Genomic DNA, 13,456 nt, shown 5'->3' with positions numbered 1-13,456 from the left:
CCAATTCCATGGCCCAGTTCCATGAGTGGGTTCCATGGGTGGAGGGACCCATAGACCCACACCCTGGGAGAGAGAGAATGGGATAGGAAAAAACATAGGGAAGTGGGCCTAAAAACAAAACACCAGCAATGACCTAAGAGGCAATACTAATTTACTAAATATTGTAGCAGAATGTGCAATAGCACAGCATAATGCAATATATTTGGAATTTAAGCTAATAAATGAAATAAATGAGAGAGTGTCCAAAACTGAAGGTCTTACTCTAACACTGAAGGCAAGATGGCTAGGGAGCACACACTGCAGAGACAAGCAGAAAAATAAGAGCAGTCTCTTGACTCCCAGTCAGTTTAATCTTTCCCTCTAAATGGAAAATGGAAATGAAATTTGTAGTTCTTATTCTCTTCTGAGAAAGATATACCCAGAACTACCAACAATCCATGGATGTAGAGTGTTAACTCTTTAGCTCCCAGTGTACTATATTATGTTATGATTTGTTTCCAGTATTCCACATCATAAAACCCTAACAGTTTCGCATGTTTGCACTTTTTTTTCTACTGAAAAAAAAAATAATAGCAAAGAATTGTCTCATGAATCTTCCTGCACTTTTACTTTGCATATACATTCTGCCAGTGGATGCTGAAATTTTTACCCCAGCTTTTGTGTTCATAGGTGCATCTTCCTATATGGAAGTTTTTACAATGATGTGTGTGATTTCACTTCCTCTGCTAGCACAAAACTGGTCTTGATAGAAATCTCTTTTAAGTCAAATACATGGGTACGTGTTCATTATAGGAGATTATAGGTACTGCCCATCTGTAGCTTGCTCTCTATTCTTTTTCTCAGTCCAAATTCAACAAAAGAGAAAAATTGTAGTAGTAAAAAACAAAAAACATTTTATGACTTAGTGAAGAGGGTAAATTTTGAACTTTACCAGCTGTGGTGGTTTGTTTTCACAAAGACAAGTACAAAACACTTCTCTTGAAAATGCATTTTTTCAGCATCCTGACATAATTCAAACTGAGCTGAAAATAGCATTGGCCATGTCACTTCTACAGGATGAAATTTCCCCACTGAAAACTGTATACAGATACTAGACATGAATACCCAGAGGATGCTGTTAGTGGTGTGTTTATTCAAAATATCTTAACAGGATGCTGTTAAGGCAAAGCCTCAAGTCAAAGGCACACAATTCCTTAATATGAGCCACCACAGTAGGGAGAGATTCACTTTAAGTCTACGCTTCTTTCAAAGCAAAATGTCTCCTATCTATTACAAGTGACTCAATTGTGCTGCCAGCAGAGGATGGAAAAATCTTTGTTACTGCAAATCCCAGACATAAACAGACAATATTAAGGCATTGAGCCCCAGAAACCATGAGCAGAACTTCTCTGGGCTGCAAAGACCATCTGAAGTTTTGGGGTGCTATAATCAATACCTCAAACTGTTTTCCCAGAGCAGAAGAGAATGAAAAAGACATTTTGTCTGAAACAAACATTCATTTGTTATTAGCTTCTCCCCCAAGCTCTAATATGTAAGAAGAATGATAGGAATTTACAATTCTTTAAGTACAAGAATTATGTATAAGCTTATGAATGCAATAAGTTGCAATGGGAAACCATTATATCAAATCCAGAAGCACTCTTTCAGATAATATTGAGAAAATGTGTTTTTTAGAAAAGTTTTGAACCTTATTTCCTTAATACTAACAATAAAGAGCATCTCAGATGTACAGAAAGACATAATTCTGAGTCTCAACAATACATAAGGACTACACTCTCATTAGTTATCATTCGCAAAGATTATAAAGTAGGAAACACCACGTAGTTGAGGATTTACAATCCTAGGAAGGTAAATAGACGTTACAGTTTAGACCAATATTATTGAATTTGGCCATTTAAAGTCCTTTCTGGTGGACTTAATAGGCAACATACATCATTTTTAGAAGAGGTGTTAGAATGATCATCATCTAAATCAGGAGCACACTTAGTCAAGTAGGCTGACAGAAATTCATCTTTTGACTTGATGGCAATAATGCATGTAAAATTTGGAGAGATTTATGCCAAGACCCAAGGAACATAATATTCATCTTGAATTAACTAATTTTTGCAATAAGTGTACTGTGAGTGATACAGTGCTACCAGGAAAGATTTGTGGCCTGCCTAAGTTACCAATTACCTTCTGTTCTCTACAATAAAAATGTCTAGTAATAGGAGTGATAGCAGCAAATTTTACACATCGCTAACGATGAAAATGAATGTACTTTCTATCATGCCTTCAAACAAAATTGTAAATAGTATAAAATATGGAAAATAAATCAGTGGGTTTTTTGAAAGAAAACTTCATTTAGTATTTTTACATACTTGAATTTTCTTCCAGTTATCCTTCCCATCAAGACTGATTTTTTTCAGTCAGATCACACTAGAAAAAAAGTGTTCTTGGTAGAGGTTAACTGTTTTCAAATAAAAGGTAAGTCAGGCTAGCACAATCTTAAACCAGCCCAGTGTGAGCTAAAACTTTCTAAACCAATGCTTCAAAGCTAACCAGATTATACTCTTGGCACATGATACTGTAAGTCTTTCAGCTTTCTCAGAATCAGTCCTGTGTTGCAGAATTTTATCATATACCAGGCACCTCTCTCATATGCTCTAATCACAATGGTTGCAAATAATAGATTCCCAACACAGCCAATAGCTTCTCTCCTGCTCCAGAATGCAAAGTGCCATTCTGAGTGGGTCAAACTATTTGAATGACTATGTACTGATGCTATATATACTCTAGAATTATTCTTTTTTTTAAACTAAGCAAAAGTGAAAAGACAGTAAATAAAACTACGGGGCTTTTCTTCTTTGTTTTGTTCTTATCATTTTAAAAAGAATAAATCTGTACCTAGAGAAAGGCAGTTGAAGCCAAAATGTAGATCAGATGTGCAATATGACATGGAACTAATCACCACTGCAGCAGAGAGAATGAACTCCGATTACTTTGATTTAAGCATTTGAGAAACTGTGAGTATTTGAGACTTGTTTTCTTTTGGTATGCCTCATAAAGTTTAGTAAAGTCTAAATACATTCCTGAAGATCAGTAGGCTACAGGGAAACATATCAGAAGTACCCACTGCTCTCAAAAGAAAATTCCAAGAGCTCACATACATAAATGCACAGCCATTTAGAAGGTTATTTCAGAAAGCAGATGATTCTGGAAGCCAATAGTGTTCTGTATGATAGAAATGAGGAAGTCCCAGCTTCACTTATGAATGTGGCAACAGGAATTCATAGGGAGACTGATTTTTTTCCTTCAAAACTGCACACATGTGGTTTGTGTTTGAATTTTAGCCAGAGTAGTTACTGGATGGTGCATCCAGTAAAAATCAAGTTTATATACATTACAGTATTAATATAGGTCAGTGAACTGTGTAGTGAACTACATTGGTCTTACTTTCCTTTTCAATATTGCTGTGATAGATCTCCATAGAACAGCTCAGGTTGGAAGGAATCTTAAAGATCAGCTAGTTCCACCCTCTGACATGAGCAGAGATGTCACCTACTAGATCAGGCTGGCCCAGAGTCCCATCCAACCTGGCCTTCATGCTTCCTGGAATGGGCCACCAAAAGCTTCACTGGCCAACTCATTCCAGTGCCTCACATCCCTATGAGTAAAGAATTTCTTCCTAACATATAACCTAACCCTCCCGTCTTCTGATTTACAGTCATTCCCCCCTTGTCCTGTTACTATCAGATTGCGTAAAATGCAAGTCTCCGTCCTGTTTAAAAGATCCCCTCAAGTACTGGAAGGCTGCTGTGAGGTCTCCCCAGAGCCTTCTCTTCTCCAGACTAAACAAGCCCAGCTCTCCCAGCCCTTCTTCATAAGACAGGTCCTCCATCCTTCTCATCATCTTCATAGCCCTTCTCTGGACCCTCTGGAACAGCTCTGCATCTTTTCTTTTGCTGGGGGCCGCAGGCCTGAGTGCGGTACTCCAAAGGGGACCTTTTGAGGGCAGAGAGGAAAGGGACAGTCACCTCCCTCATCCTACTAGCCATCCATATTCTGATGCAGCCCACAGGGCCTCCTGGGCAGAAATTGTGCACTGCTGGCTAATGCCCAGCTTTTTTTTTTTTCACCAGGGCTTAAATCTTTCTCTGCAGGATTGCTCTCAATTGAGTTCTTCTCCCAACCGGTACATATCTGGTATCACTCTGAACCAAGTTCAACACCTTGTAGTTGACCTTGTTGAATGTCACTAGACTCACATGAACCAGGTTTTTAAGCCTGCCCAGGTCCTTCTGAATGACATCTCTTCACACAGATTCACAAAATTGTAGGGACTGGAAGGAACCTTAGGGAATCATAATTTCAATCCTCTTGCTAAAGTAGGTTCTCTACAACATCCAGTTAAGTTCTGAATATCTCCAGAGAAGATGACTCCAACTTCTCTAAGAAGCTTATTCCAGCTGTCACCCACACAGTAAAGGAGTTTTCTTGTATGTTTTTATGGAACTTCCTGCATTGCTGTTTTTGCCAATTGCCCCTGTTCAGCCTCTACACACCACTGAAAAGATCCTATCTCCATCCACTTGACTCCTGCACTTCAGATACTTATAAAACAGCGATAAGATCACCTCCCAGTTTTCCCTCCTCTCTCTTCCTTCAGTTATGTCAACTGCACTACTCAACTTGGTGTCATCAGCAAGCTTGCTGAAGGTACACTTGATCTTGCTGTCTGTGTCATTGTAGGGGGACTCGAGCACCTTCCCTGCAAAGAGAGGCTAAGGAAGCTGGGCTTGTTCAGCCTGGAGAAAAGAAGGCTGCAGGGTGACCTAGTTGCAGTCTTTCAGTACCTAAAGGGAACCTACAAACAGGAGGGGAATCAACTCTTTGAAAGAATAGATAACTTAAAATCATTTCAACTTGTCCTGCTGTTGAGGGAGGGAAGATTTAGGCTGGATGTCAAGGGGAAGTCCTTTACTATGAGGGGGGTGAGGTGTTGGAACAGGCTGCCCAGAGAGATTGTGGATGCCTCATCCCTAGAGGTGTTCAAGGCCAGATTGGATGGGGCCCTGAGCAACCTAGTTAGTATTAAATGTAGAAGTTGGTGGCCCTGCATGTGGCAGGTGGGTTGGAGATTCATGATCTTTGAGGTCCTTTCCAACTTGGGCCATTCTGTGATAAAGATGTTGAAGAGCACATCTCTTGGCTTGATTTCTTGCAGATTGCCAGAAGGTGTTCAGCCCAGACCTGAAACTGTAGATGAGTGTCTGGAGCGAGAAGAGAGTAGGACTACAACTGTGATACCTCTTTCATAGGAAATATCCTCATGCATAACATTGAGGTGATACTGAGCTAACCTATGGTTGCACAAAAACTTCCCCCTCACCTGCTTAAGTACACATATATATTGTTTACCGTTATGTAGAAATGCAATCTTTACATTTTCCCTGTGGCCTCCTGCTAGGGTCAAAGAGGTTCCATGCTTCGGCAGTCACTGGAGTCCTCTGCTCAGACAAAAACTCAGAATGAAAGAGATAAATAGTGGGATACAACTTCACATGCTACTTCCATGTCACTTCACAGTTATCCTTGAGACATAGGAGCAGGTAAGGCAGCATAGAGGGGAAGCTGCTGTATAATACTGGCCTTTCATGGACTACTACCAGAAAAAGTTTCATAAACAAATTTGATACAAGAAACAATGACCAGAAGATCTACACATTAGATCCAGGATCCAATTATAGTAAGATGAGGTTAAAATAAAAGGAAAACCTACAGCTGATTGTTATGGGATGTACTGTCTCACAGGCATGAGCTGGAGATGATGGAATTTATAACTTTTTCAAAAAGGAAAGATCTGACAAGCCAGAGACCCTAACCTTCAGTCTCAGCTAAACTTCCTTACAGAATAGATAATACCATTGTTTCAGAAGTCTTAAATGCCTTTGCAGCCCTAATGGCTCTACTTAGAGGCTAAGAATCACAGAACTAAATGATAAGTAAAGTATATATTTCTCAGTCGCTCAGTAAGTAACTGTGTATATTGAGATCAATTAAAAAAACAATAAGGACAATGTGGAGCCAACTGACATCCTCCTACCATGCTAGAAAACAGTTAATAGTTTGTAAAATATTTCACTTACTGTAGCTGTTTCCCAGTTTAACCTTCCTTAAGCTTGGAAAACAAAAGGCAGAAAACAACTCTTCATCAAGGTGTTGTCAAAATTGATAAAGTTTTTGTAGCTTGATACTCTTGATGCTATGAGGAGTGAAAATGCGGCAGAAAGTTCAGCCTGAAAAGCTGGAGTATGCCTTGAGAAGTACAAGAGGAAAGGCCTATAATTGACAAGAAAAGATATCTGCAGATAAATCACGAAGAATTAAAGTTGATGGAATGTGCCATGGAATGTTCTGTCTGGAAGAGAAGGCCAGTAGAAACACTCATGAAAATAATTTCTGGAAGAATTTTATTATGTTGGCAGGAAGAATGTATTTTCTTTCTATTGGTACAATCAAGTTCATTGTGCTGATATTGGTGGAAGACAAAATATCAGATTTTCCACTCTTCTAAATTCACTGGAGTCAATTAAGACCACACTGATTCTGCAGCACTTTATAGCTACTTTGCACTATTACGAGTTACAGGCAATGGAGAATAATGAGCAGGAAGTGTACACATACTGCAACACTAAAAACCAAGGTGAAGTCTGTTCTGACTCACCTTCAACGTCTATTAATATTTTCTGTGTAGGTAGCTATAGATCACAACCAGCCTGAGGAGATGAAGTAACATCACAAAGAGGCTAGAAACACCTACCTCACCGTTCTCTTTTCCATAATAATCAGCAAACCAGAATAAGGGTACATATATGTAATTCAACATGCACACCCAAACTGGGCTACATGGCAGAAAACAAACTGTTGATTCTGCTGCATCATCTGAATTTCCTGTTCCTATGTAAATACAGTATTTTAGCCAGGAACACTGGTCACACATGCAAACTAAGCAGGCTGATCTGTGCACAGTAACTGTTGATAGAAGAAAAATTCATACAATGAATTCTGATTGGAGGGTGTTTTTAAATCCTTTTAAATTCTGTTACAGTTACACTTTCACTTCCATAAATCATTTTAGTTAAATTAGTGCATACTAAGAGAAGCCAGAGGTATTCCTAAGTTTGATGGAGTTTAGATGAAGGCAGAAGGTCAATGAGTCATTAAAATCAAGAACTATTTGGTCTGCTCCTCACTGGAAATATTGTAATCAGGAAGGTTTGAGACCAAAGAGACTGTACTTTGTTCCATTTATTCCACTTCCTATTCACAAAAACCACCTTGCTGTCATACTTACTTTTTACTTTCCTCTTTTGGTTAGGTATTGGGTAAGTATAAAAAAAGATTTTCTAAGTTCTGCATATTAATTTCTTAATGACTGTCTTTAAAAAAGTCTAATCATTTTCACATCTGAAGAGGAAGGCTGACAGACTCACAAGAGCAGAGTTTTAGCTAGACCACTGATGATCTAACTAACTGCAGATAAACAGATGTTTATGTTTCACCCATTCATCTCACAGATGTAACATGCAAATTTGAAGTCACTCATTTGCTTGGGGACTTGCATCCTACCAATTCTGTTTATAAACTTCCAGGAAGATAACTTTCTGTGGTACTGTAACACTACTTTCACTTAAATTGTCTTAGATATTCTTACCCAAGTACTGATAAAGATTTATGCACTGTTTTGCATTAGAAGAAAAAAAGAAAGCAATCTTGCTTGTGACAGAACTATGTAAATGAAATCTAGATTTTTTTTTTTTTAAAGAATGGTCATATCAGCACCTAGGTCCTAACACCAACACTTATATATTTCTTTAGGACTAATTTCATCTTTTCTCTCTCCATCAGAAAGGGGGCTGGGGACAAAATAGTGGAATTAACAATGTTTCTGAAATATCACTATCCCACAAAGCATATTGCCAGGTACTAGTTTCGCTGAAAAGAGAAAGAAGATGCATGATTTAAATCCTTTACAGTTATCTTTGGTTATGAAAAGATAAATAATTGGTTATGCTGCTGTTTTTCTTTTCTTTTTGAAACACAAATTCAACAAATGTGAAGATAAGTTATGTTGTTGGAAAAAAAAAACCAGAATTTTTCTTTTTGTGCTCTCGCCTCTCTCAAGTGTTGTGGATAATAACCAAGCATTTGCTTACACAGTACTTGAAACAGATCATCTTACACAAAGATTTGAAAATTTAATCAAACCTGTGTCAAATTAAGCTTGTGGGACTCTGTAACAAACTTGAACTCGGATTAACATTAACCTTTCTCCAACTTAATTTACAGCTACACAGGAAACGTTACATAAAAAATTTTTAGTATGGATTATAATGAATAGTAAAACAGTTCACTTGGTTATTATCAGTACTGACAAACAGGATCTGCACTAGTACTCACAATGCACAATTCTCATGTACACTAATTTTTCTGAACAATTAAGGGCTTGGGTCATGAAGGCAATTTGCAGCCTCATTTCCAGCAGCAATTAATGATTACAGAGCAAGTGAAATGTCAAAACTTTCAGTGTTTGCCATCACTGGAAACCTGCTTGGAAAGGAGCAGCAAATGGGCATCTTCAGCTTTTCAATCAAAGCAGAAGATGCCCATGTTCCACGTCAAACTTAGGCAGCTGAGAAGTCCAAATTTCAAATGCTTTAGTTATTTTCTGCTGGTGCTAGTAAAATTAGGGCAGCAGACTTCAACAAGCTATCCAAAGGTAAATTACACTTCTTCATGTAGAACAGTGTAATACCATTTATTTCTAATGCCTGTGTAGTTCTATTTCTTTTTCTACTGTCTTAAGTGCCACATTATAGCACTCAGGATTATGCTGAAAATGATCTGGCCTTCACAACCAACAACAGTTACATATTTTCCTTTTTTCTTCTCCCTGCCTATCACTACTTTTGACCCTTTCCTTCTTCCCAGCAGCAATCTGGTCTGGGGTTCACATCCAGAATCTTTTTCCTTCCTTCTCTCAAATAATTAGCCATTAAAATTTCATGTTTAAAATCTAATGAGCATTACTTTCCAAGGAGATAAATAGAGAATCAGTGCATTCGTATTTCTGAACTATTGTTTCAGATTGGATGCTTTTAACCATAAGCTTATAATCATAACAAGAAAAGCAAATCTCAGACACCTCGCAGGGCAACTTGACACAGTTTTTTAGACTTCATTAGATCATCTTACAATTTTTTCGTTTATATTATCTCTAAAATAAGCACCAATGTCAACATCTGAAGGTCCCTAACCACCTTTTAAAATGCGTAATTAAACACGGAAATTCCTTCACAATTTTTTATTATGTCAAAACAGCTCTTTAGTTTACTTTCTCTCTCTCATTTTCTAGTGATTTCCAGCCTAGGTATCTAGACTGAACCATTCCTTTCAGCATCCTTTGGAAGGCTAAGTTAGCAAGATCCTTCTGGATCTTATCTCTTAATAGGGCTAGCCTGAAGCACAGCAGTGTATTCACAGTGTATTTAGCAGAGCCTTTTTCAATGGCATTATTCCTTTCTTACCTCTGCTGGCAACATCATGCATAATGCATACAAAAATCAAATCTACCTCCTCATGAGTTACCTAGTAAATCTCTCTCAACAAACTGAGAAGTATTCCTCAAACTATCAGTGCAGAAAAATAAGAGAAAAAATTCATCAGCTTTCAACTCCTCTTTTTCCTCCACTCCTCCCACCTTTTCTGAAAACTGCCTCCTTTCCTGCAGCCATGTGAATAGCACAGATGTCAGCCTGAACCACTGGGGACAAAAGAACAAAATATAAGTGGAGTTAAAAGCAGCAGCTTAGCTCGTGGTCACAGTAGAAGCAATCATCTGGCTGCTGAGGTGTGGAGGCTTTTATCCTTCCTGCTTCTACTCATTTTCTGAGATGACACGGCAATGTTTACACGGACCATATGGCTATATCATAGCGAGACCACATTCATTTTCATAGGAAAGAAGGTACACTTTCTGGAGGTGGAACAGCTGCAGTGGGGCCAGGCTGCAGGCACAAAAGCAACTCCACTGAAGTAATGCTGTTGAAAAAGACAAGTACGTGATCTGAAGGGAATAGCTCCAGAAATGCAAAAACTATCATGGCATAGAGGTGGCTCAAGTCAAATTCACAGGAAATCCCACTCTGGAGGAGGGGTGAAGGATTTGGGTTGGGAATCATTGCTGAGTTTGCTGCAGCTTAGGGTGCAGGGGTATTGGGATAAATAGGACTAAGCTGTAGAAATTCTCACAGAGCATGAAGAAAGTATGAGAAGTTTGAACTAATGTCTTTCTCTTATTGTCATTTTTTTAAGCTATGGTTCATGCAGTAAATTCTGCCATTGGTCTCTACGTACACGGCAACATACTTTAAGCACATTCATTTCATTTCTGCTATTCCAATATTGCACAAATTATTCAGATGCAACAACTTCCTTATTCTATTTCAGTAGGCACAAAATACCTATATACTACAATCCAAGGTCAGAAACAAGTACCGAAAAACTAGAGCATAAAGATTCAGAAGAGCTGCTTCTTGAGAGGAGAAATTGCTACCAGCAGACTGAGCCAGAAAAAAAAGAGTTTTACTGAGAGGAAACTAGCAAGGAAAAAAAAGTTTCAAAAAGCCTAGTGGTTATTGCACCTCCAGACTAAAGGTTGCAGCAGCTAGTACAAAATATTTGAACTTGTGGCATTCATCGCCCATGTATAATTAACCTAGACACTAATTACTAGCAGCAGACTATTAAATTACCATAAATTAAGAATATTTAATTGTACACATAAACCACGTGTTCTGAGGAGTGAACTTGATAATAGAAAATTAGCTTCATTTTTTTTAAATTGCATTTATTTTTTATTTCTATATTTATTTTTACAAAAAAAAAACTACAAACCACCTGATAAACTTTAACTGCCATTTAAAGATAAGAAAAATTAAATAATCTTAAAACCATGCTCTGGGTACTCTACAGAGCGCCATTATTCAACTGCTAATCTCTTCCAAACGAAGTATGATCAGTACCAATGGTCCCATTTTGCATTAACAAGAATGATTACGTGTATGTGGCATAAGTAGTTCTAGCATACTATGGCATTTGGCTAAAAGTCTGATTTTGTTTGTATTTATAGCATAATATGTGAACATTATACTTTTTTCACCCTGTAAATCATTAAAACTTTTTCTTGGCTTTGGAAAATAATACTGCCCTGGGCAGCTATTTAAGAAGAAGAATTTTTTAAAAAGAATCAACAAGTTTGGAATTAACCCTGAGAGGGTGGATGGAACACCTTGTAGAAGAAAACAGACCTGGAGGTATTGATCAATGCTTGGCTGAACATGAGCAAGCAGTGTGCCCAGGTGGCCAAGAAGGCCAAAGGCGTTCTAGCTTGTATCAGGAATAGCATTGCCATTAGGAGCAGGGATGTGATTGTCCCTCTGTACTCACCCCTGCTGAGGCTGCATCTCAAATACCATGTTCACTTTTGGGCCCCTCACTACAAGACATTGAGGGCCTGGATCGTATTCAGAGAAGGGCAGTAAAGCTGGTGAAGGGTAATTCATTAAGCTGGTGGGGGAGCATAAGTCTCAAGAAGAGCAGCTGAGGGAACCAGGATTGTTCAGTCTGGAGAAAAGGAGACTAAGGGGTGAACTTCTTGCTCTCTACGACCCCCTGAAGGAAGGTTGTGGTGACATGAGAGATGGCCTCCTCTCCCGTGTAACTAACAGCAGGACTAGGACTACAGGGAATGGCTACAGGGGAGATTCAGGTTGGACATTAGGAAATACTCTCTAAGAGAGTAATCAGTTGCTGGAACAAGCTGCCCAGGGAGGTGTCACCATCCCTGGAGGTGTTCAAGAAACATTTTGATGTTGTACTGAGGAACATGGTTCAGTGGGAAGTACTGGTGATAGGTAGATGGTTGGACTGGGTGACCTTAGAATCACCAAATTTGGAAGACATCTATGATTCCACCAATAAAAAAAAGAAATCACTTGATCATTGTTAAATAAATAAAACAGAATTAAAATCACTTTAATTTCTTGGTAGGCCTACTTGCTGGTAGAAGTGCCTGGTGGCCAACCCAAGAGAGAGTTCCAACACATTTCCAGAGCTGCTATGCCACTGGCATTATGATTTCTATGCTTATTTCCTAAAAATACAGGAATATATACGTATACACAGAGTCATGGGAACTGGCATCGGCAAGAAAGGTGGTATTGGGAAAAATAATTTAACTTCAAAAATTGTAACAGTTCTTGCAGACTCTGATGAGATAAAGCCTAAAAACCAAATGAATAAAACAACCATAATGTATTTGCAAATTTTGACTTTAGTCAAAAGAACTTCAAATCTAAATGTCACTCTGTGAATTTGTATTGTCATATTACTCCTACATCTGATTGTTCTAGACCAGCTTGTTGGAACAGCAAATGAAATTATTCCTGCCTGCAGCAAGCAGGATCATGTGCTATGGTGCTTCTAAGTATAACTGATCTCTACTGATGTGCACCAGCTGGGGTTTGGGGCTAGTTCCAACTGAGGACTTGATGCCTGAGGCAATACTTGAAAAGAAGTGAGAATCCTAAATCCAAAGCTACAATCCCAAACACCCACAGACAGCTGCTATCTATGCTTGGAGGCATCTAAACTAACTAGCTATCTCCTTGTTTAACCTTAAAGTTTCCCAAGTAGCTAGAACTCTGCTCCAACTTGTGTCCTGGAGTGCACCAGCAAGAGCAGCAAAATGTTTAGTCAAGCATATATTATCTCCCCATCTTTGAGTCTTACTGTGATAGCAGTTGCAGAGTAACTAGAGCTCTTCCTCTCAAAAATATATTCAGTAACTTCTTTTTAAAATACACATGAGGAGACCGTGCTGACCTTCCATAAAATATCCATGGAGTTAAAACACTATGTCCAACTACCTGGACAAATTGATTTGTTTCTCAAACAGAAGAGAGCGTTTGCCAGCTGCCATGCTGGGCAGGATTCCCTTTTCTGACACATGTAGCTGTGATACAACTCAATGCTCATACAATCAAAAAGAGAGAGAGTAAACAATTGAGCATAACTTTATATCCTGATGAACAGTAAGTTTTGTAGTGCTTCTCTTTTGCCAGAGATTTTATTGATAGCATCTTTCCTTGGACCAAGACACTAGCGAACACTTACTAACGTGAAAAAGGAGAGAAGGAGAGATGAGAAGTGCTATGCAAGTGTGAATATGCTTTAATTATTTTATAACATGATTGGACTTCAAACATAAAAAGCAGATTAAAACCCAGACAGGTAACCAGGAGAAATCTTTCTCTGGACCCTGGTAATAAAATTATTCAGAAAGGCAACAAAAACACTGAACAAGAAAAAGAGCTTTGAATTAAAAACACAAGATGCAAAGTATTGGGCGACC

The 13,456-nt window shown here is 38.5% G+C and overlaps 1 long non-coding RNA gene across 4 annotated transcripts in view; it reads right to left on the bottom strand.

Annotated features, from left to right (window-relative positions):
- Window positions 1–13,456, bottom strand: part of LOC116229139 (uncharacterized) — a 171,689-nt gene that overhangs the window by 133,662 nt on the left and 24,571 nt on the right. The window lies entirely within an intron of this gene.

This window comes from Phasianus colchicus, chromosome 5, assembly GCF_987193195.1.
Source record: "Phasianus colchicus chromosome 5, bPhaCol1.hap1.1, whole genome shotgun sequence".
NCBI classification, from domain to species: Eukaryota; Metazoa; Chordata; class Aves; order Galliformes; family Phasianidae; genus Phasianus; species Phasianus colchicus.
Note: the sequence above shows the minus strand (reverse complement) of the source record. Positions and strands in the feature narration are given on the sequence as shown.